At 45.2% G+C, this 24171-nt stretch overlaps 1 protein-coding gene across 1 annotated transcript in view; it reads right to left on the bottom strand.

Annotated features, from left to right (window-relative positions):
* DRGX (dorsal root ganglia homeobox) overlaps positions 1-13001 on the bottom strand; it is a 115100-nt gene extending 102099 nt beyond the window's left edge. The window contains exon 1 of the mRNA XM_069242509.1: positions 12972-13001. The gene's annotated coding sequence lies outside the window, so the exon portion shown is untranslated. The remainder of the gene's footprint in view (positions 1-12971) is intronic.
* Positions 13002-24171: the final 11170 nt, after the last annotated feature.

Below are 24171 nucleotides of genomic sequence, written 5' to 3'. Positions count from 1 at the left end.
TCAGTGGGTCCCTCAGGGCTCTGGTGTCACTGCACCTGCTGCACCACTAGTAGCTACGCCCCTGCCAGGCCAGACCTGCTGCTCTTACAGATATGTAACCCTGCCTCCGTTTCCTGCAGTTCAATCACCCCTGCCCGCTTATTCGATGCACCTCGCCCCCCTCCTGAGTCCTGACCCTTCCCTGACAGGAGGAGCACCCCCAGGTTGGCAGCTGGCACCGGCTAAGCCCGGGGCCCTGCCACGGGAGGGCGGTCCCGCCCAGAGCATGTCTTCCCATGAAGAAGAGAGGGGGGCTTTGATTTTGTGCCCTGGGGGTGTGGAGTGTGTGCACGTGTGGGGTCGAGGAGTGGGGGCGGGGGCAGTTCTCACTCTATAAATTGTGCGCGGAGAATGCTGGAGATTTTGGTTTAAATTGACTCCAGAAGCAGAGGGGGGAAACTGGGAAGGAAGGGGCTATTCTATGTTATTATTGGGGGAAGGGGAGTTGTCGGGGTGCAGGGTACAGATTCCTGCCCGCGCGGAGCGAAGGGCGAAGCTCGGGAACATAAAGTGAAGACAGAATCTAAACACAAGTGCAGGCAGTCGAGGTAATGGCAGCTAATTGGCGCGCTAATAGCCTCGCGGGCGGTAATGGCCCCGGGCCCCTCTGAGTGCTTCCCTGGCGGGCTGCCGCTAGGATATTACAAGGGAAATCTAATGATATTTTAGTTATTAAATGCGAGTAATTAATTTATGCACCACTGAAAATAAAGTCGGTCTGATGGCTCTGTGTGCACGCATCCAGGACCTGCCCTGGGCCACAGTCTGCCCCGGTCTGGCATAGATCTCTCCTCATAGCACAGGCAGACGCTGCCTGCTAGGGGGCACAAGGGGCGGGGGAGTCGAAAGGGAAGGCCTCAGAAGCGGCATAGGCTCCAGGAGCAGATCAAGAAGGGACCCGAGACCCTGGAACAGAGTACTCAGGGCCTAGGACCAGAGCAGGCAAGAACTCCAAGAGCAGAGCAGGCATGCTCCGAAGACCAGGACAAACAGGCACCCTCAGAGAAGAGCAGGCAGGGCTCCAGGAGCACAGCAAGAAGGGACCCCAGAGCCGGGAACAGAGTACCCAGGACGTGGGACCAGAGCAGGCAAGAACTCCAAGAGCAGAGCAGGCATGCTCCCAAGACCAGGACAAACAGGCACCCTCAGAGAAGAGCAGGCAGGGCTCCAGGAGCACAGCAAGAAGGGAGCCCAGAGCCGGGAACAGAGTACCCAGTACGTGGGACCAGAGCAGGCAAGAACTCCAAGAGCAGAGCAGGCATGCTCCCAAGACCAGGACAAACAGGCACATTTAGATGGAAAAGAGTTGGAGAACTGCTATACATTAGAATCACCTAACCAGCACTGATGAAGCCGTGTTTGGCCATCCTGCTGGCCCGTAGAGCACCAGTTAAATTACTTGAAGCCTGAGTGCTAGCAACTTCCTCCACCCTCTCCCCCACCCCAACAGATAATCTTTACTAGTGAAGTCGTCTGCTCCCTCTCAAGGAGAGGAACCAAAGGCCAGCAAGTCACTTGAGTATCAGAAATATCCATGGCAGAGCAACTAATAGTAGTGCAAATTTTCACTGTGACCTCCTCTCATTTCTCATATGCGAGGTCCTATTTAGGGGCATGTGGGGAGCCCTGCTCTGCTGGCAGAGCTAACTGAGTTTTTGAAACACCGCGCTCCGGTTGGAGCATGGAATAAGTCCAAAAACTCTTCTAGCCCTGCAAGTCCACCGGAGCTCACCTGGTGCATGCTGCAGCCCAGTATGGACTGCACTGCACAAGCGCAGACAGTCTGTTCTTGCCCTATGTATCCCATAACTGGGCTGCAGCGTGCACCGGAGCAGCCCAGAGGGTGGCAGCCACACAAGACTCGTCGTCATCGGGCAACGAGGAGAGGAGGACCTCCGGGAAGACCCAGGTAAGTCCTCGTATCTTTTTTATCGTTGTTTGTGCACAGTGGTGCATAAACAAGGAGTGAAACGGCCCTGGCCTGCATTCTGGCCAGGGCCATGGGCAGTGAATGAAAGCTGTCGTTTCTGGCCACTTGTGCACCGGCCTGTCCCTTGTGCACTGCATATGGAACAGGCTGGTGCACAAGAAGCCTGAAACGGCAGCTTTCACTGCCAAGGCCCTCTCCTAAATGCACCTGATCTTAGAAGTGCTAAGCAGGGTCGGGCCTGACTGGAACATTCAGGACTCTGCAGGTCATGGAACTCTGCCTCTGCAGAATTCCAGTGACTTTTTTTCAACTCTGCAGAATTCAGTGGAGTCGGACTCCTTGAACTTCACCCAGGCGTAGTCCTATTTTGATTTAAAATAAACATTTTTTATGGGTGCTGCATGAAACAAAAGCACAATATTTCTGTGCAAAATGTTTGTATCATACTCTTACACATCACCCACATTAAAAACAAATAAAAGGAAAACAGTATTCAAAACAATCTGTTTAAGAAGTCTTCAAGGTCATGGGACAAGCCTCTCTGCAGAACAGAGCTAATTCTATCAGGCCCCCTCTGAAAGGCTGGGGCCCACGGCCAGAGCTCATGCATTAAAATGTCTTTGCTACAAGCAACTACCAAGGTTGGGACCAAAAGCAGGCTCTAGCACTTAAAAAAAAAACTTTCATCTGTGGATCATGACCTTTCACAATCTATTTTTGATTAGCACTGGAGGCTAATTTTTAGTAAAATACTAATATGTATATTATCACTAAAGCTAAAATAATGCAAAACAAGAATTGTTTCCTACGCACTTTTATCCTCTCATATCAGCACTTTTCATTCCATCACCACCCTTCACACCTTATAGTCCTTCCCATTGATATACCTCTGTGAAAAATAGTTGTCCAGAGGTTTTTATTTTTGATTTATGTTTTGTATCATTAGAGAAGTAATTGAGCTTGGGTAGACATTGCTAATCTGGTCCAATTTGTTCTGGACGACATTTTTAAAATGGAGGATGTGTTGTAGTGATGAATGTGATATTTTAGGAGCCATAAGACCTATATACTTCATTTTGGTGTAAAAACGTAGGTTTTGGGGGTCAATCAGTCTTATGAAGACAGAAAATAACTCCTCAGAACAAACCTTCTGCCATTTTCCAAAATGGCAGCTCTATAATGATGTGTTTTAGCCATCAAATTGGTAATTTATTTTAATATTGTTTTTGTTTCAGGTTTTGCGTTGATTCAAATTTGTAAACATGCACGAAGCAGGTGGTAGCAGAGTATCTTTACCTCCTGACAGTGTTGCTAACTACAAAATCTAAGGACTCCTTCAACACAGAAAATGTATCACATGCAAAACTAATCTGAAAAAAAGGCTAACATTAACTGTGGCTGGAGAGAAAAGATTGAAACTGATGGTGAAGAGGATAAAATATTTTATCATTGTAACAACAAGTGTTACAAGTCATATACAATGGAAAAAGGCCTGGAAAAAATAGAAAAAACAAGTGAATCACAACAAGAGTCAGAGTCTCCTGAGAAAGAGACAAAAACCAAACCCAATGCCCATCCTATTAGAAGATCAATGGCTACCCCTCACCCACCTCCCAAAACTGATCAGAAAGCAGAGGTTCTTCAATGTGTTATCTGTGATTTAGTCAGAACAAGAGCCAAAGGGATTGATGAAAGAAAGAGTATGTGAGTCTCAAATGGCAAACAAGTTTTTATCTGCAGCTAGTTTCTTCCAAGAAGTTTTCAGCCGAGTAGCTGATCTAAATTGCATTGTGAATGTATTTTCAGTGGATTTGTATGCCCACCCGAACTGTATGCGTGCATACATTAAAAAATATGAACGTACAATGAGCTCCAGCAGCAACAGAACCCCCAGCCTCAGGTAAGTTTGCACTCTTTGAAAAAGCAAATAAAGTTTTAAAGCCACTCTTGAGTGCTGACTATGGGTTCACACTCGGTGAGATCCGAGAAATAATGGTAAACATTGATGAAACTGCATTAATACATAATAATGAAATTAAGATTTTTCTGGTGAGACTGTACAATGAAAGAATTATTTTTTGTCAGTCTAACAAAAAGAATGAGCTACTTATAGAGTTCTCAGCTGATTTGACTCTTAAAGTTCTTGCTGCCGAAATAAGATCACAGGATGCAGTAAAATTATTGGTAATTATTTTAAGAAAGGTTCTGAAAGATTTAGATTTTGGACTTAATGACAAGATTTTGTGATTTCCCACAGCTCTGCAAATCATGGGAGTCAACAAGAATGCCTGATTTTGTCGTAACATTTTTTCCTCATTGTTTAATTTCAGCAAAGCAAAACTGTTACAAACTAAGGGACATTTGTATGAAAAGTGGTGCTGCACCTAGTGCAACACCACTTTTCTTGCACCCCTTGGTGCCCCCCAATGCCACCATGTGTGGGCCACATTAGGGAACTAGTGTCAGAATTTTTTACGCTAGTTTGGGGGTTTGTTAAAAGTGCAGAAAAAAATGATGCAAAGCAAATCTCTTGAATTTCTTTGTGCCATTTTTTTGGCCTCCCTAACAGGGGAGCGCCCCCATGGCATACACTATGCCAGGCATAGACATAATGTAGCGCAAAGGGTTACAAAGTGTCGCAACGCATGCATTGCACCACTTTGTAAATATTGCGCATCGTTTTTGACCATCTAACGCCACATTAGCGTAATAAAATGACACTAATGTGTCATTGGATTGGCACTGGGCCCCCTTAAATTTGGGCCTAAAGAAGCCAACAACATTAATGATGGCTTTGATGATATAAGCGACGAAATGGAAGACAATTCCATAAATTGACAGGCTCTGTGTAAATCTTTTCCAAATCATGGAGTATGAATTACAACACAGCAAAAATAAACCTCTGCTACACATGATGACTGGCCACACAATCTATGGTGTGCAAAAGTAGAGGGCTAATCACTTCAATTAATAGGATTGTTTATAAAGAAATTATAATTATATAGTACAGAGGAGGAACTTGTTAGCAGTTTAAGCTGTGAAATCTTGTGAATCACACAGCATATCACTTCCAATTCACTTTACCAAGAAAGGATTTACAAGTGCTTCTCTTGATAATTTTGATTTTTGAAGACAGCTCTTCTCTGTCTGGAAGATCCACCATACCCAATACTGCCATGATACTTTTTCAAGACTGTACCAATGAAGTAGCTACTGGAAAACAAGCTGTGTCAGCTGTAGGCATAAACAAACAAAGATGCAAACTTATAACCAAACTGCCTTGCCAACATGTGCAAAATCATTACAAGCCATCAACACATCCCAAGCTACTGGAAAGTTTCAAAGTGGCTGAGGACATGGATCTTCTTCTACCTGTTGCTGCAGTCCGCATAGCTGATTTAACTAAGTTTATCATATTGCTTACCAGGTGCAGACTGAAGGATGAAGAAATGTCAGTTCCTCAATATGCTTGCTCAACTTGAAGACCAGCCTATCCTGACAATTTTCTGCAATGAAGGTGTTTTCCTTATTGTAGCTGACATTTTATGATAAATCTAGTAGAATTTGATGATCTTTAACCAATGATGGGTGAATTCCACATGACCAAAGTTGTGTTGCGGTGTGAAGGAAGTTATCTCAGTGGATGTGGCATAGACAATGCACTTATTGAGGCTGGAATCTTTGGAAGCAAAACTGTCGAGTCACTATTAAGCAGAACTCATTATGTTCGTTACAAGGTATATTCATCATATCTGACGCTACAAAAACAATGTGTTAGAATGCTTTCTGGAACAAGAGTGATAAATTAAGTTTTGTGTATCTTATCTCAGAAGTGAACAAGGCACACAGTGCACTTTTCAAAAGACTTAATGCAAAGCCAGGCAATGTTCAATACATTCAGTTCAAAATCAGAAAACCGGAAAACCAAGTGCAAAGCGTTTGCCAAAGATTGTGAAGAAAAATAAAAATTTTGCAAGTACTGGGAAAATATTTTACGCTCTAGGGTAATACTTGGTACATTCTGATCGGGAAGGTAATTGGGAGCTGCACGTGAAAACTGTGGAGTCACTGGTTACTGTATTTCATGAATTCAATTGCGTAAACTACCAGAGATATATCTCTTGGGATTTGGGAAGAGTGAAAAAGCTAGAGGTGGAAAACCCATACCTCTACAGAAAATTCATCCAAAGACATAATGTGGTGCAAGACAATGCTGTGGCTCCAAATATGACACAGGAACAGACTATCCAGAGATCACAGAAAAGCTTCGAGGGAATTGTTGGTCAGACCAAGGGCGGCTCCTCCACTAGGTCGGAGGAGCATCGCCCCACCACCAGCAGCAACAGCTGCACAACTTTTACTATAAAACAATAATAAACAACAGTGTTAGGATATTGAAGTAGCAGTTTTAGGATTGGACGCAGGGCAGGCTGGGAGCCTGTCCCTGAGTCCAGTGTAGGAGCGGATGGTTGCAGCGAGGCGCGGCACAGGACAAAAAGATGCGCCTTTTTCAAGTTAAATGTATTTTTTTGACTCCCCCCACACCCCTCAAAACCCACCAAGTACCGCACACCCCCCCCCGCCCCTTCTCCATCCCGCAAGCCATTCCTGGGTCAGACACGTAAAAGTGAATATGTTGCTCAGTGGCAGCTAGTTTACGATGAAGTTCTTTTGATTTGCAATGTTTTCAGAAAGATGACAAATTAAAAATTAATGGACCATCATGAAACTTTTCTTCACCACAAACTTGTGGGAAAGAGAGGGGAACATTTTAATAAACCTGTTGACAGCCTTCTTCATTTCATGCAGCAGCACGGAAACCTCTTTGAAATGACTGAGCCTATGCAACTACACAAATCTGTGACCAAACCATATGTGGATAATGATATAAAGACATGTCTACTAGATGTCCTGGAACATGAATTGAAACCATATACAGAACTGAAGCAGGAGAGATTTGTATTGAAAGAGAAAACCCTGTTTGACAAAAACACTGAAGCTAAACTTCCACCCTTTAATTGACATAGTAAGAATTTCGGCCAATCAGCCACTACAAAACAGGTTACAAAAAACAACTTTTGCAAGCATATAGAGATGTATGTAGCAAAAGAAAGAGCTCAATTTATCAAGCACATTCTGTTGCATGATCTTCTTCCAACAAAGGCTTTATTTCATTGAGATGTTGCAACCAAACCAGTGGAGCACAAACTTGTACAAGAGCTCGAAAAAAACTTTCACCTGAAGAATTTCAATTCGAAAAGGTGTGAGAGAATCCGATGAATGTCTACAAGTAGAATAATTGACCTTGCCTGCATCAAAAATCCATCACCTATACCTGTGCAACTTCATGAATTCAGGTCATCAACATCGAACAAGATGAACTTGGAAATGTTAACTCGCCATAACATTGGTGATCTTTTAGCGAACATTGAATTTCCAATTATTGCAATTGGAATGGTTGTCAATGAGGAGTTGGTGCCTGCAGCGATATATTCAAAAGGTACTGGCCATATTGTTAATGAACTTAACAGCAAATTAGAGAAAGATGCCCTTCGTGTTGTGACACATGTTGAGTGGGCTGTTCGAAATGGTACCAATTGAGTCATTGTACTGTCAAATGACATAGGTGTTATTATTGTGCTACTTAGATTTGTTGTAATGTTCATAAATCAAGGATTGTCAGAGTTATGGATTACGTTATGGAACAGGCAAGAAAAGACACTTAATCCTGTTTCATATTCTGTACAAGAAACTTGACTCAGAGATTCCCAGTGTTCTTAATAAGGCACATAGGCGGTCATTCCACCACCCGCCATGCGGGAACCGCCATTTGGCCGCTATGCAGTCAAAAGACCGCTGCCGGCATTTCAACCTTCCCGCTGGACCGGCGGGCGCTAACCATGTTAGCGCCCGCCGGCCCAGCGGGAAGGAGGCCTGCAACACAGAAGCCGGCTCCGAATGGAGCCGGCGGTGTTGCGGGCGTGCGACGGGTGCAGTTGCACCCGTCGCGCTTTTCACTGTCTGCTAAGCAGACAGTGAAAAGCTTCATGGGGCCCTGTTAGGGGGCCCCTGCACTGCCCATGCCAGTTGCATGGGCAGTACAGGGGCCCCCAGGGGCCCCAGGACACCCGTTCCCGCCAGCCTCTTCCTGGCGGTGAAAACCGCCAGAAACAGGCTGGCGGGAAGGGGGTCAGAATCCCCAGGGCAGCGCTGCTTGCAGCGCTGCCCTGGCGGATTCGCCCAGCCGGGGGAAAACCGGCGGGAAACCGCTGGTCCCGGTTTTTTGACCGCGGCTTTACCGCCGCGGTCAGAATGGGCTTGGAAGCACCGCCAGCCTGTTGGCGGTGCTTCTGTCATTCGCGGCCCTGGCGGTCTTGGACCGCCAGGGTCAGAATGACCCCCATAGTCTTACGGGTGATGACACTAAGGCCCTGATTTATACATTTTTGCGATACATTACCGTCATTTTTTTATGCAAATGCGGCACAAACTTACAAAATACAATTGTTTTTTTATGCAAAAGCGGAGCAAACTCACAAAATACAATTGCTTTTGCGTAAAAAAATTACAGTGATGTGGTGCAAAAAAAGTATAAATTGGGGCCTAAGTGCAAAATTGGAACAAAATTTTGAGCTTTAACTGCTGAACCTGTGAAGTTTCTAAAAGGATTTGCTGAGACAAAAGAAGAACATGACTTTAAAGATGTAGAAAAATACCTTGAGGGTGTGGAACATTAATTCTGACTGCCACACATTTGACGATCTTTGATACAGTGAGTTCAAAAGATAAGTCCTGCTAAGTGTCCTTCACCTGACATCATATTCTGTGAGAGGACACATTAAAAGAGCATTCTACTTGATCAGAAGATGTGTTGAATGTTTTGGATCATGCATACGTAGAGAAAGATATGTGTGAATTTGGTTGAGAAGATATTGATGAGGTGCTAAAACCTACAAGATTTCTAAAGCCTCTACCCACAGAACTTACACCAACATGTACTTGCAAAATCTGTGCTACAAAAAGATGTCCCTGTCGATATGCTGTTCTCAAATGTTCAACATTCTGCAAATATACCACGAGCGATTGCCGAAACAAATAAATAAAGTGAACTATGAAACTGTGTCTAAAACAGGAGTGATAAACATTATTTTTTCATATTCATATCATAAACATTGTTTGGTGTATACATAAAAGGATTAAAAGCATTATTGTTTGATCTTTCTCAATTGTAACTGCTATTTTGAAAAATAGCAGAAGCGTTGCTCTGAGGAGTTATTTTCTGTCTCTGGAAGACTACGTGACCCCCAAAACCTTTGTTTTGACACCGAAATGAAGTATACACGTCTCATGCTTCCTGAAACATTCCATCATCGCCATTTTAAAAAATGCTGTTCAAATATATTAGACCCGGATCAACAATGTCTACCCAAGCTAAATTATTTCTCTAATGATCCAAAAACACAAATCAAAAGTGAAAATGTCTGGACAACAATTTTTTCACTGCAATATATCAGAGAGCAGGGATTATTACCCTCCTCCCATTCTTCACCCTACTCTCTGACTCTCTCTCCACTCCTCATGCCTTCTTTTCATTTTCTCCACCCGTGTCCATGTTTTCTTGACTGACCTTGACTCTCTCTCTCTTTTCTCATGCCCATTTTCCTCTCCTTTTGTATATGTGTATGTATGCAAGTGGTATTTTCTATAGCACGCACATATCCAAAAGACTGTAGAGGGTCACACAGTTAATTGAACAGGTAGCAGCAGTGTTCTGAGAGCAGAAGTGGACTGTTGCTGCATTGTCATGTAGAGATGTGTATCAACTCTTCCCTAAATCAGAGCAGCGCTTGGATGGTCCTTGGTCTGTATTCATGTGGTATATGTGTAGCTCGGATTTCCTCTCCAATGTCCTGTCATTCCTTTATACCTTTTTTCCTTCCTACTCGATCATTTTGTCCCATCAGCCCCATCCCTATTTTCACCAGACATCTCTCCTTTTCTTCATGTCTAGTCTGTGTTCCTCGTTATAATCCCTTTGCCGTTTTTCCTCCATTTACCCATTTAGCTAGGGTGAACAGAAGTCTGAATTTGCCTGGACAGTCATGGTTCTTCAGAAGACTGTCTCAGTCTCACAACATTTTTTATAATTTTCAATACATGTCCAAGTTTTTGGGACAAATGTCAAATCATCCTGCAAGGCAGAATTTAATTAAGAAGAAGGGGCACTCCAGAGCGGGTTCTGTAACAGTTTTATTCACTGCACACACGGATCCCAAGCCAACACGTTTGGGCTATTCAGTCTTGATCACAGCTGGTGGTCCTACACTTGTTTTTACTTTTATACCCTTGCAGACCTTGATTTGCTGCTGCATTCTGGTTAATGTAGTTATACATTACATACGAACATTACAACATGAAATCATATGACTGAGCTGGCATAACATCAGCACTTTTCCGTATCATCTGTCATCAATTCTAACTCTAAGTGAAGTTAGACATCTAACTTGTGAAACTTGATTTCATGTTACAATTTTTACATTGTTCTCTCAACTCTCACTACAGTCATGATCAGTTTCCACGAGATAGCACAGTCCCTCTCAAAGTTATTTCAAATATACAGATCCCAGAGGAGGAGACAGAGTGTGCATGCTTCTACAGAAAGAATCCAAATATATCATAAGCCTCAGAACAAAAAGTCCTAAGGGCCTCAACTATGATGAAGAACTACATGTACATTTGAAATAACGTTGAGAGCGACAGTGCCATCTCATGGAAATGACCATGACAGTCTTGCCCCAACACTACACTGAGAATTGAGAGATAACCTCAGTTAGAACGCTGAATGACTAAATACGTCTCAACAATTAATTATTGCTATCCTATTGTAACAATATACAAACTGTAACATGAAAACACATTTCACTGGTTGAACGTCTTGCTAACCTCACTTAGAGTTAGAATTGATGGCAAATGACATGCAAAAGGGCTGACATTATGTCAACTCAATCATTTGATTTCATGTCATAATGTTTGTATGTAATGTACAACTACATTTACCAGAATGCAGCAGAAAACCAAGGTCTGGAAGAGTATAAAAGTAACAACAAATACCACCCGTTATCAAAACAGAATAGTTGAAACTCGTTGGCTTGGTATCCATATGTGCAGTGAATAAAACTGTTACATAGCCCACTTTGGATACCCGCTTCTTCTGGTTTAAAAAGATTTTTGAGGTGGTCTGACCTCTAAGGGAGCACCAGTATTGGGAGTGCACTTCTACGGATCAATTTAGAAGAAAGCAGAATTTAAACTATGTTCTTGTTTCCACCTGCCTTCAAAGTCAGACGTAATGTAAATAAATATTTGTTTCTTTCAGGCAGGCCAGGAAGAGTTCGGCTGCATGCCCCCCAGAAGAGGGGAGACAAAGTAGGAAGGAGGGCTCACAGCGGAGTTCCTCCCACAGCGCGCACGCGCGTGTGTGTGTCTGTGTATCTATATCTATATACACACACAAACACACATAGACGCATGCACATTTATAAAACTACAATAAAACGGGACAGGCCAGATATGAAAGTAACACTAAAGGCTTTAGTCCTACTTTTATGTCTGGTCTAGCACAATTTTTGCTTCTCGAAATTGGATCACCCTACCTTTTGCTCTGTTCTCATTTTTTCACCCCTTTGCTCATCTCTCTTCTTTCATGGCTTCCCTTTTTATTCTTCCCTGAGCCCTTCTCTCTTTCCCTCCCTTCAATCTTCATTCTACCATTCCCTCTCTTGTTTCCCACTTCCCTTACTTCGCAGGTAACTTCGCGCCTGCCTGTCAACCAGAAGACATTTAGAAGGGCGCCTGTGAGCCACAATGCACTTTTCTTGTGTTTCATGCACTACAGTTCTCCTCCAAATCAGGTCTCTGGTATATTTAAAAGATAACTCGCCTGTGTGAAGGGGCTTTTAGTGCACACATTTAGCTAATTACTTTACAAATAGAAACCCTCTTTTCAGAGCGAGTGCGTACCTGCGCGTCTCTAAATGTATGTGTTTGTAAATGTCTCCAGAACCCGGAGATGGCATTATTGGAAAGAATACAGGTTATCTATTATGTATAGACTTTCCCCAAAAAGGATTTGTTTATTAAAAGCAGTGCCACCGAATGCCCCAGTAGAGAGTGCGTCTGCGCGCGCTGCCGCCTGCTGGGTACAATCTTCAATGTATCTGCTTTCAGGTGAATTCATCGAGTGAGTTCGGAACTCGTTCTTTGTATCATTCCCGGGTGGCCCAGAAGAAATGTGACTCCTTGAAATCTACTGTGCCCATCATGAGCGCCAGTGGGCACCCGAATTCTGCCTTGCTACGGGTGGAAAGGGGCGGTGGGGTGAGAGGGTGGAATGGGGGTGGATAGTCCACCTACTGTTCATAATATCCTTTGGGGTGGCTCCTAGCCTGACCTCTCCTCTAGCACGTGTTTATATATTTATTGAAAGTATGGGTCTTTCATTTCTAAGGCGCCCTGCAGTTGGAAGAGGTGCCTCGCGGTGGGCGGGCTCTCGCCACTTCCTGGCCGAATGTCCTTTAGGTCCTTGGGCGTCTCTCTACGACGAGCCCCAGCCCCCACCCTATATTTTACGAGTCCGCCTGGAGCTTCAATTTTCTTCTCAAAATCTTCTGCTGCCTCGTCCTGTCTCTCTTGCCCCCACACACGCCCCAACAGCAGGCCCTACACCCCACTTCCGCGCCACTTTTCAGGGTCAACACCCCATCGTCCTCCCACAACTCTCGTAACACCCGCAGTCCCTCTTCGTTTGCGCCTCCTCCACCCGTAGCCCATCCACCTTCGCCTCCGTGACACCCACCCCCGACATGTAGGCTCAGCTCTCCTGTTCGCACAACTTGCAGCCCCCTCCATGATCCTTCCTCAAAGACCACTCCACTCCTAGCCCTATCACTCGCTCCTTGCAGCCTCTCACTTCTCAGGGCCCCCCGCAGCCCCTTCTACTCACCGCACCCCGCAACTTCACGATTAACTGGGGTCTTCCCCTCTTCACCCCCACCTCCAGCCATCATACGTACTAACTCCAGTTTATTGACTTTTTGGGCTGCCCTCGACTCCCCGCCCACTCCCCCAGCAAACGCATCACTTTTTGGGGCTCCCCTCCTCACTTCCCGCCATAGGCCCCATCACTTCTTCGGGTCTTCCCCTTCCCCTGTCCTGTAAAACTCCGAGCCCCCACCCCTCGCAGCCCCTCCCAGCCGAGGCTCCTCCACCCTCAGCCTCGTCGCCATAAATGGTTTCTTGTAATTAGCGACTCCCATTCGTGCCGCCTGGTCGCCCCGGCGGGCTCCGGGGGCCAAGGTGACTGCGCGCCGCTCCCTTTTAATGGACCTCTCCGGATCAGCGCATTAATGAGGGATCCCCTACTACGGCTGAGCACCAGGCGTGCGCGTGCCCGAGGCTCGCCCCCGAGAACCGACCTCCGCCCCATAGCCCGAGTAAGAACCAACTTCAAGGTGTGCCGAAAAAAACAAGCACTTATTTGATCTGCGCAATAAATAATTCACGGAAAACACGGCCTCTCGTTCTGATGAGACAACAGATTTTCTGCTTTTAACGGTTATTTACAAACTACCTGTTGGAAACAGAAAGTGAGCGCTCATCACAACGGCTACTGGGCTCGTGTTTAAGAAGAGAGATTCATGGGCAGCAGATGCAGGCCGGAGGGATCTGCAGATATAAATCTTGGGCAGACGAAGCCCTCATTCTGTGTCCAATGCCCCCTTTCTTAGTCACCTGCACATTAACCCGCCAGGCTGGAACTAAACAACTATCCATCATTTTATTTCTGTGTTAGCCTCGCTCACAGCCAACAGGCACCTGCAGACCAGTACTAGAAAAGAAGAAGGCCCATATTTATACTTTTTGACGCAAAACTGCGCCAACGCAGTTTTGCGTCAAAAAAATTAGCGCCGGCTAACGCCATTCTGAAGCGCCATGCGGGCGCCGTATTTATTGAATGGCGTTAGCCGGCGTTAGCCGCCGGCACCGTCTGGTGTGCGTTAAAAAAAACGACGTACACCAGGCAGCGCCGGCGTAGGGGGATATGGGGCTTGGGCGTCAAGAAATGGGGCAAGTCAGGTTGAGGCAATTTTTTCGCCTCAACCCGATTTGCGCCATTTTTTACGACTCCCAACCCCCATAGAAATGACTCCCGTCTTAGCAAAGACAGGAGTCATGCCCCCTTGCCTAATGGCCATGCCCAGGGGACTTCTGTCCCCTGGGCATGGTCATTGGGCATAGTGGCATGTAGGGGGGCACAAATCAGGCCCCCCTATGCCACCAAAAAATAAAAAAAAAATACTTACCTGAACTTACCTTAATGTCCCTGGGATGGGTCCCTCCAGCCTTGGGTGTCCTCCTGGGGTGGGCAAGGGTGACAGGGGGTGTCCCTGGGGGCATGGGAGGGCAACTCTGGGCTCCTTCAGAGCCCACAGGTCCCTTAACGCCTGCCTTTTGCAGGCGCTAAAAAACGGCGCAAAAGCGGCCGTATGTCATTTTTTTTGACCCGCCCACTCCCGGGCGTGATTTTTGCCCGGGAGTATAAATCCGACGCACATGCCTCGGAGTCGATTTTTTAGACGGGAACGCCTATCTTGCATATAATTAACGCAAAGTAGGTGTCCACGCAAAAAAATGACGCAAACTCCATGGACTTTGGCGCTAGACGCGTCTAACGCCAAAGTATAAATATGGAGTTAGTTTTGCGTCGAAATTGCTTAAAAAAAACGACGCAATTCCGGCGCAAACGGAGTATAAATATGCCCCGAAGTTTTAAGAAAAGTGATAGTCGAATGCCATATAGTAATTAACAGGAACGTTGAGGCAAAACCCTTAAGGTGAAGAGACTGTGCGCGTGTGTTTCAGGGGTGGCATGGTATTGGGATTTCCTTTTGCTATTTTCTCAATTTTCGTCTTTTATCCATCCGTCGATCGACTCCTCCATGTGTATTTAAAATCCACCCACCTATTCAGTCACCCATGCATATTATCTGTTCATCTATTTCATCTAATTACTGTCTGACACATATTTATTAATGATTAATTTAATCTTAAGGACTATGATCTTAATAACATGCCATTATTCACTCAAAAGCGTAATGGAATGACACGTTAATTAACGCCACACCCTTAACCAAGGACGTCATTGCGACTCCCCACTACATTTGTGACCTCTGGCCCCAGAGGTGGCAAGATCAGTGCCTGGAACTCGGATGCAGCTCCTACTAGTGGATGTTGGCTGGTGCTCCACTTACTGACTGTCAATTTCTTATTGCACAAATAGTGAATAATATTCACTAGTAGTGTAATAAAAAATAGAACACAATTAGCTGGAATATGACGCTATCTGGCAGCTCAGGTAAGTAAAACATGTTTTTAAATGTATGTTGTATTCTTGCTTGCCGGTGAGAGTCTGTTTATGTGAGTGACTGTCTATATGCACAAGCATATGGGTGTGTTCCTAAGTAGAGAGTAAATGGTGTGCGATGTCACTTCTGCTCCCCCTGGCATTTTGGTGAATTGACGCCCAGGCCCTTATCTCAACAAAGTGAGTTTTCAATAATTAAATCATGACATAAGTGAAGGCCCACCAATTACATGTTTGCTTACAGGTACTACGCATGTCCGGGGCAGCATGTTACGCCCTGCACCCCACCGAACCCCTCACTCGCTGTATAAAAGCTTCACTGACGGCTAGTGTCGCGGCCGGTTTATGGTTCTCATAACGTCTCAGCACGAAGATCAGTTTCCTGGAAAGATCTGGCACGCATTCCGCGTGTGTGAGGCCTGTGCAGTTAATGTCACGCGGTGGAAGGAAGAACGCGAGTGAAACAAGAAGCCACAGAACACCCATGCGTCCTGCTGTGGAAAGGGAAAGGGCGGCAAAGGTGGCAGCAAGTTGCAGTGAGATTGCTCCTCACAGGATCTGGAGGTAAAAGACAAAACAGCCAGGATCAGTCAATGACCATGTTGGTGCAACTCTCTGGTTTCACCTACCAAAAACTCACAACCCACAAAAAATAACTAAGTCAACATACTGACAGGTCGCTTTCACAAAACCCCTGGAGACTGGATAGAAAAGACTGGAGGAAGAGAGTGTAACGTTTTTATGATTTACCTCAACCCAATTCTAGTTGCCTTCGCCATTTTCTTGCTAATGCTAACCATGGTATCAGACTGCGCAGTTTCTGACGTGTGTAGCCTCACCCTCAAGTCTGGTATTGTAAGAGATAAAATCTCAAGTCGCTTGCTCGGCTCCAAAAGTTTACATTTTTTGTAATATTTCGAAGGTCAAACGTGTACTATCCTACGTTCTGTCTCTGTACCAGCAAACACCCTCTTTTTTCAGTTTCGACCACCTGCTCCCCATTGAAGCTTTGCGTATGAAAATCTATAAATTTATCTTGTGCATTTGTATATTTTGACATTGTACTCCCCGGGAGCTAAAGGGATCCTCCTGTCACTCGCTTCAGTTAATCACAGATTGATTTATCTTTTTTGTCAATAAAGATCTTCAGACTTCTTGTGGACGTGTGAACGGATTTCTTCCACAGTTTAATGTTTCAACTGGGGACGTCTAGGTTCAGCTGAAGTCGGAGCTTGAGCTGGAATAAACTCAACACGACCCGAGGTGCTAAACATAGGAAAAGGTTCTCCAGGACTGGGGTGGACAACCGCCAATCACTTGACTTGCTGTTCGGACCAGACCGCATTAGTGCATTTAAAACTCTAAGAACTATGAAATCTCATGATGTTTATTGATTAGAAGAACAGACGTTGTCTGGGTAAGTGACAACAGGCAAACCACTTTGGGTAGTTACAGTGGATTCCAGGCTTACGTGGAGTGAGAAGTATGAATGCAGGATAAGGATGTATTTTAACAATGTTCTGGTAAATGCTTAAACTGCTGAGAATGCGCCGAAAACTGTTGTCGGAACGTGGCACTAGGACAACACATCTGCCACCCGCTGACCAGACCAGGAACTGGACACCACTTTCGGTCAGCAAGGGGCAGTATATATAGGTGGGGAGGCGGGAAGCGCACCCAGAAAAAGACGCAGGAGGAAGAGAATAAAGGACGTTGCCCCCACTACCTGGTCTCCGTGTGCTTTCTTCAGGCGGGGCATGACAACACTACAACTGGCGACAAAGGTGGGATATCGGACGACATCGCCAACCACAACGCACCCCTGCTTGCTGCCCCGGCCGCCGCCCTCTTGAAGTGAAGCCCTCCCAGCTGCTGGCACACTGGCTGGTGCACACTCACTGCTGCTGCCTCCTGTGCCTGCAGAGCCATTGCTGCTTGGGCCCCCGCATGAAGATCCTGTCAGTGCTGCAGTCTTGCGGTAGGCACCGTTGTGCCCAGCGTTTGTTCTCCCTGCATGGATCTTAGCACACAGTGAGATCGCGCAAGACTTGGGGACTGGGTGACCTCACAGGGTGGCCATCTTGAAGTCATGCATTCCGGTCCAGTCGGCTGCCAGGAAGCCACAGCGGCCTTCAGGGGGTCAGACACGCGGTCATATTGGAGTCAGGCAAGACACCCCATAGTTTGTAAGGAAGGCCGTTTTGGGGTCGGGCACTACAGACTTACAGCCTTTGGAACTACTTAATACCTAGTGGAATCAGAATTACACTGTCAATATGCTGCCGAATGCTCTGTCAAGCCCAGCTGCCTCTGCCACGTGCGGCATACCTCCTATCTACCCTATGCACCTGCGATAATGACGGAGGTTAACAATGAATGCGCAGTTCCCAACACAATCTGCTGGCGCCCGCTGCCATTCAACCTCACTGACTCCCATACGAGAGATGCTCGATGGGGAAAAAATGTATCAGCGTTTTGAACGATATCTAAGTGCAACTTAAAAAGGTCACATGGACAATCAGGCAAGGGACTTATTCCTCAACCTTGCTGGGGATGATGTGGAAGACCTGCTCATCACTTTTCAACTGGAGTCCATTGCAACAAACAAAGGCCTAGTAAAATGCTTCACAGACAAGTTCGACCCACAATGAAAACGTGGACTTTGGGTGTTACACCTTCACCACAGCCTGCCAGCAAGCTGATGAATCCCTTGACAATTTTGCAACGTGGCTGTGCAAACTGGTTAAGGTGCTGAAAGAAATATACACTCTGGAGAAGATACTGACCATGGCAAGCTCTGAGGCCAGGACTACCTCTCAAGCCATCCAAATGGAAACCGGGAGGGTGCTGACAATGGAACAGGCCCATCACATGGCCGGAGGCCGAAACAAATGAGACAGGCTATCACTGCCACTGAAAGAGAAACACGTGCAGACCTGCTACCGCTGCAGCCTGGAATACGCGCATTCTGACGTGTTCAGCCATGGTACACAAGTGTTGTAAATGCAACCACGACAATCACTTTGTGAGTGTTTGCATGAATGGAAACGTCAAAGCGGAAAGGAGTCGCCCTGCCCGACCACGCTTTAGACACGTTGTATTAGGAAAACTAGGCCTGCCGACAGCATTTTAACCCTGTTACATTTAATTGAGCATTGCTTTATTTTTCTAGCAATTGCTACTTTTGCAGTGCTGTTTTATTTTATTTATCTCATTGTACTTTAGCCTAGGAAAGCATCATGTTTTTAGTAGGACATTTATTTCATTTTGTGCTTTCTCCAAGGCTACAGTCGGATAGGGCTGCTGACAAACATGGTATGCTGTGTCTCCAACATTTACAGAAACACATACACTCATACGTGGGGACCATTTCTTAGAATGTTGGCTGTTTTATTATAAAAACCCCCCCATGTCCCAGACATGTTAGAGGGAGAGTCCAGCCAGATGACCACAACTGGATGCTGATTGCTTCGCTGCAGCTATTTGCTTAGACGACGGGACCCCTGATCCACATGGGGATGGTGTCTCTCTAGTCCATAGGCTTCTTCCTCCAGGTATGAGGGATGATGGGCCCCCAGGGGGAAAACCTGAAGAACAGATCAGTCTTATTATGCTGTGCTCAAATATAGTATACATATGAAAAATAAATATCACTCCTAGTGACAGTATGGTAGGACTGTTCTTGTGTTTTACTCTGTTAGTCACCTGCTAGTTTTTGTTGTGTTTTATCATCCTAACTATTGCAATACTTGCCCTTTTATCTAAGATGCAGTTATTTCAATAAATCCTTATTGAACTATATTCTGCCTCTGTTTTCTTTGCCTGTATGAGACCCTTTGGTAACTAGAGAAAGGGAAGGGATCTGATCGACCACAATTCCCCTGAGGATTCTTTCTTGTGATAAGCCCAGTTTCCACAATCATCTCGGCCAGAGATGAAATGCTGCTAGTTAGCCAGAGAACCCGGTTTAGGCCGACAGGCGTCATGTGGTGTGGAAACATACTTAGTACTCTCAATCCATGTGATCCTGTCTTCAAAATCTAGTGGGCTCATTACCATAATGAGAACCTACACGACATGGCGCCACCAACGTTTGGTTAGGCACTAATATTCGGACCCTCCTAAGTATCTCTGTCTCATCTAAGGCTAAAGACACCTTGATACTATATACGGAGACATCCGTGGCATTGAGGATTTTCTCCTCAGCTAAATAAGTAGTACCTATAATGAGCTGTAGGTTGTTCATGCTTGGACCTTAAAAGGACCAATCCCCACTTGGTGTCCTTATCTCTGAACATAAATCTACCACTTAAATGGTGAACCCACAACAGGTGGCAATTGCAGTAAATATGCGACCACCCCTTACTGCACATTTATTGGCTAATGGCCTAACGGCCCTGGGGAGGTCCAGTTACATTTGTTGATGAGGCTCATCCAACCTATAGAACAGACATTTTTCACTTTTGGATCACTTTTCCAGCAGTAGATGGGAACACAAATACATTTCACCACTATACACGTGCAAATATTCCTGCACAATACAGAGCATATGCATATTTAGAAATAGCTTTATCTTATCAAGATCATAATAAATGACTTGATGGCGCCCTACCACATACACTATTACATGTTAGGTTAAGTCCTCTGAGCAATGATAGCCCAACCTGGCCTTTATTTGGCACATATACACCACACTCTTATGCAGCAAACCTTAGTGGTAGCTGAGGTGCACCACCTATATATAGAGCTCCCGAAAATACACAGACTATTAGTATAGTTTGTCATGCAAACATTAAATACTAACCCAGCATGTGCTGCCCCAGAGCAACAACATGAATCACGCCAGACATTAACCCTGCGACTGTACATTCAATCATGGGTAAGGTACCCACCAAGTGGAAGGACATTCCGTTTTGGTTAGCTCAAAAAATAAATGCGCTGGAAGCAGTGTTTCCTCAGGACCTCAGGATAAACATAGAATTCTCACTATGTGCTTGCCATTTGGGATGGTTCCCACAGTTGATAACTGCAATATATGGGGCACGGTATTTGTCACGCTCTATACTACCGCACACAGTACACCAACACTTGCCAATCTTCCGGAGGTGTTAAAATAAATTCAAGGTGAATACGGGGATGCCCCAGCCATGGTTTTGGGGATACAATAAATGGGCAATTTTGCTATGGTATCCTCAATCATAATAAGTAACCTTAAAGGGGAAGCAGTTGCACTAGCAGTGCGCATGTGGCTCTGTGATGTTCCTCCACAGGATGAAGAACGTGAGCTACCAAAGATTATTGCAGAGACCTATTCTAGTATTGGTCGAATAGTCTGGGGGCCAGACCGATTAAACCACAATTTCAAGGAATATCTGATAAAGATACTACCAAGGAAACACCTGAAGGTTCCAAAAAATGCTGGGATAAAAAACAACAAACACCTAAAAAAGAAGATGGAGAATCTGTGCACGTGGAGACCCCACAAAATAGGTATAACCTTAGAAATAGAGATAATATAAAAACGCCTGACAGATATCAATATACTGATCCACGCCAATCGCATTCCTTTCAGGACTCACCGGGAAAACACAGTGAGAGAGGTGGGCGGTCAGGGCAGCAAACTGAGTACGTGAAACTGAGAAAGGACTCACAACACTCGTCTGAAGTTTAAGTTAAAAAAGAAGAGAAACTTTCCCAACAAAAACACCAATTCAAAAAGAAAAAAGTGGCAGCAGTTACAATTCAACATGCCACTCAAGAAGAGGGCTTTACTGAAAAACAGGAAGTGGGCACTGGCACTGCTCGACAGTGCAGCAGAGGTCACAATAGTTCGCCAGGATATTCAAGAGCATCTGGAGGTGAATGTAACTGATGACTTCTTACAAGTCGAGACTGCGGGCATGAGTGGCTCCACACCCGAAAGGGTGTACAGAGTAACTATTCAGTTAGAAGGGGACATTGAACGCATAATTGGCGCTATCTTTTGGGACCGCGTCGTCTCTATTTATGATATTTTGCTGGCTGAAAAAGAGATTGGCCAACAGAATTCATCCGCAATCTCCCTTATGGAGAGGACATGATTGAAAAATCATTCTCGGCCCTTGTTCCCAGAAAGCTAGTTGAAATGCATGCAATTGATTGAGCAGTGGCACAGACACTTGCGTCATATCACAATCACGTAAGATGGGACAAAGATTCCCCCTGCCGCGTAGTACCAATAAAATCCTAAACCCAACTGCAAACTCAATACCCTATAAAATATGATGCAAAAGCACCTGTGAGGGAAATCCTCAATCAATTGGAGTACCAGAGTGTCATTGAACCCTCAGACTTATCCATGACTAATCCATTATTTCCAGTCACTAAACCCGACCATTCATATAGAATAGTATTAGACTACAGGCATTTAAATAGTCACATAAAAACATTTGCTTTACACAGCACTTATGAACAATATAGTGCACAGAAAATACAAGATGACCCTGGATATATCCAACAGGTTTTTCTGCCAATACGTAGTTCCTGAAAGTAGGGGACCTAGCAAGCTTTAGCGCCCTTGGTTCTCAGGAAAACTTTTGTCGACTCCCACAGGGGTACCAGAACAGCCCAGGACTGTTCTCAGCTTGTGTAACATCTATATTACAGAACATAGACCCTGAGGCGTTGTCATATGTGGATGACATTTATCTAACCGATGACGACCTCATGCAGCATTTAAGATTGGTAGCCAAAACTGTTGTAGGATTTGCCAAAATCAGCTACAAATTGAACTTTAAAAAAAAGCCTTCCTTAGTGCCCTGTTTTTGGGATACGAACTGTCGTATGAAGGCAGGAACCTGGCGCTCCAATTTTTAGAAAAGTGCACGCAGCTACAACCTCCAAACTCAGTAAAAAAGCTCCCGTCAGTAGTGGGCTTTTTAAAGTTTGGTACAACATATATTCCAGATTATGCACAACACATCAATTCAATCAATCAATCAATCAAAAAAATTTGTAGAGCGTGCTACTCACCCGTGAGGGTCTCAAGGTGCTGGGGGGGAGGGGGAAACAAAGGGGGGGTCAGGGAGGGTCACTTCTCGAACAACCATGTCTTGAGGTTCTTTCTGAGGAGCAGGAGGTCTTTGGTTTTGCAAAGGTTGGTGAGGATGGAGTTCCAGGCTTTGGGGGCGAGGTAGGAGAAGGACCTGCCTCCTGTGGTGGTGCGTTGGATGTGGGGGACTGTGGCTAGGGCGAGGTCGGCTGATTAGAGGTTGCGTGTGGGAGTGTGGAAGTTCACTCTTTCATTGAGGTAGGTTGGGCCGGTGTTGTGGAGGGATTTGTGTGTGTGGATGAGGATCTTGAATGTGATTCTCTTATCTATGGGGAGCCAGTGAAGGGATTTGAGGTGTGGTGAGATTCGTTTGTGGCGGGGGAGGCCAAGGACGAGGCGTGCAGCTGTGTTCTGGATTCTCTGGAGTTTGCGTTTGAGTTTGAGTGTGGTGCCGGCGTAGAGGGCACACCATTGTATGACGTCCTGATTTAACTTGTAAATTTTGGACAGTCGAACACATACGCATTCTAAAAGCTTTGAAAAAAGACATGCTTGAAGCAAAACACTTGCACACAAGAGACAATAAAAAACATTTGGTCATCAGAGTAATTGCTGGTGCCATTGATTTCACCTATGTGACATTCAATGAGGGTGAGACCGTCCAAATTGCATACAAATCACACGGATACTCCACAGTTGAACGTTTTCCTCCCACTGAGAAAATACTCACTGTTGCCCAGATGGAGCTCCTTAACGAAAGACCTCTTGCCCATGGGAAGTGCATCATTGTCGTATCCCCAATTCCAGCCCTTGAGGCTGTTACCACAGCAAGCGTTCCAAACGCTAAAGCATTACATCCATGTTGGATACAATGGGCGACGTCTCTGACAGCCACTGATGATGATTATATTTTTGGCTCCAAATTAGAGACCCAAGAATTCTTACAATATGAACTTGAATACCCAGTTCCAGCAAATACATTGCCCATCGAACAATATTATAAAAGTTTGTGCACTGATGGCTCAGCCCAACCAGTGATAGGAACAAAACATCAATACTCCACTGCGTGCGCAGTCGTGAGTGGTTACATGAAGGATGGCAAGTTCCATCCACAAAATACTTACACGCAGACTCTAGGAGATTGCACTGCACAAATTGCAAAGCTCAAGGCTCTGGTGATGGCACTAGAACATATGGATCCTGAGCAGATGTCGTTGATTGTCTGTGATTCATAGTATTCTGTCCAGTCCTTCAATGAATATCTGCATTACTGGCGCCAAAATGGGTTCAGAGATTCAAAAGGCAACACCATTAAACACAGACTTCTGTGGGGGAAAGAAGCAGAGCTGAAAGAAACGCTACCTAATGTTCATGTTGTGCATACACTAGGACATCAGGGTGTTGGAACACACGTTGAAGGCAACATTCTGGCCGATGAAGCAGCCAAATAAGCTGTAGGCCTTGCTTCTGTTGCTGCAGTAACTCTTTCTAAACTAAAAGTGGATGATGAAACACTAACAACAGTGAAAGCTTCAGCTGATGGCACGCCTTTAACTAAAGCGTATCCTGCTAAATATTCCTACCGGATGGCAGGCTTGTTTGATGCACAAGTAGCAATATCAGGTGTGGGAGCTCGAGTAATTCCCAACAAAGACCTAAGACTTGAACTAATAAAAGCAACGCATGAGGGAGTTGCCTCTGCCCATGCTGGTTTTGCGGCTACAATTTTGAAATTACAATCACGTTATT

This window comes from Pleurodeles waltl, chromosome 6, assembly GCF_031143425.1.
Source record: "Pleurodeles waltl isolate 20211129_DDA chromosome 6, aPleWal1.hap1.20221129, whole genome shotgun sequence".
In the NCBI taxonomy this organism is placed as follows: domain Eukaryota; kingdom Metazoa; phylum Chordata; class Amphibia; order Caudata; family Salamandridae; genus Pleurodeles; species Pleurodeles waltl.
The sequence above is the reverse complement of the archived record's forward strand: the minus strand, read 5'-3'. Positions and strand labels throughout refer to the sequence as shown.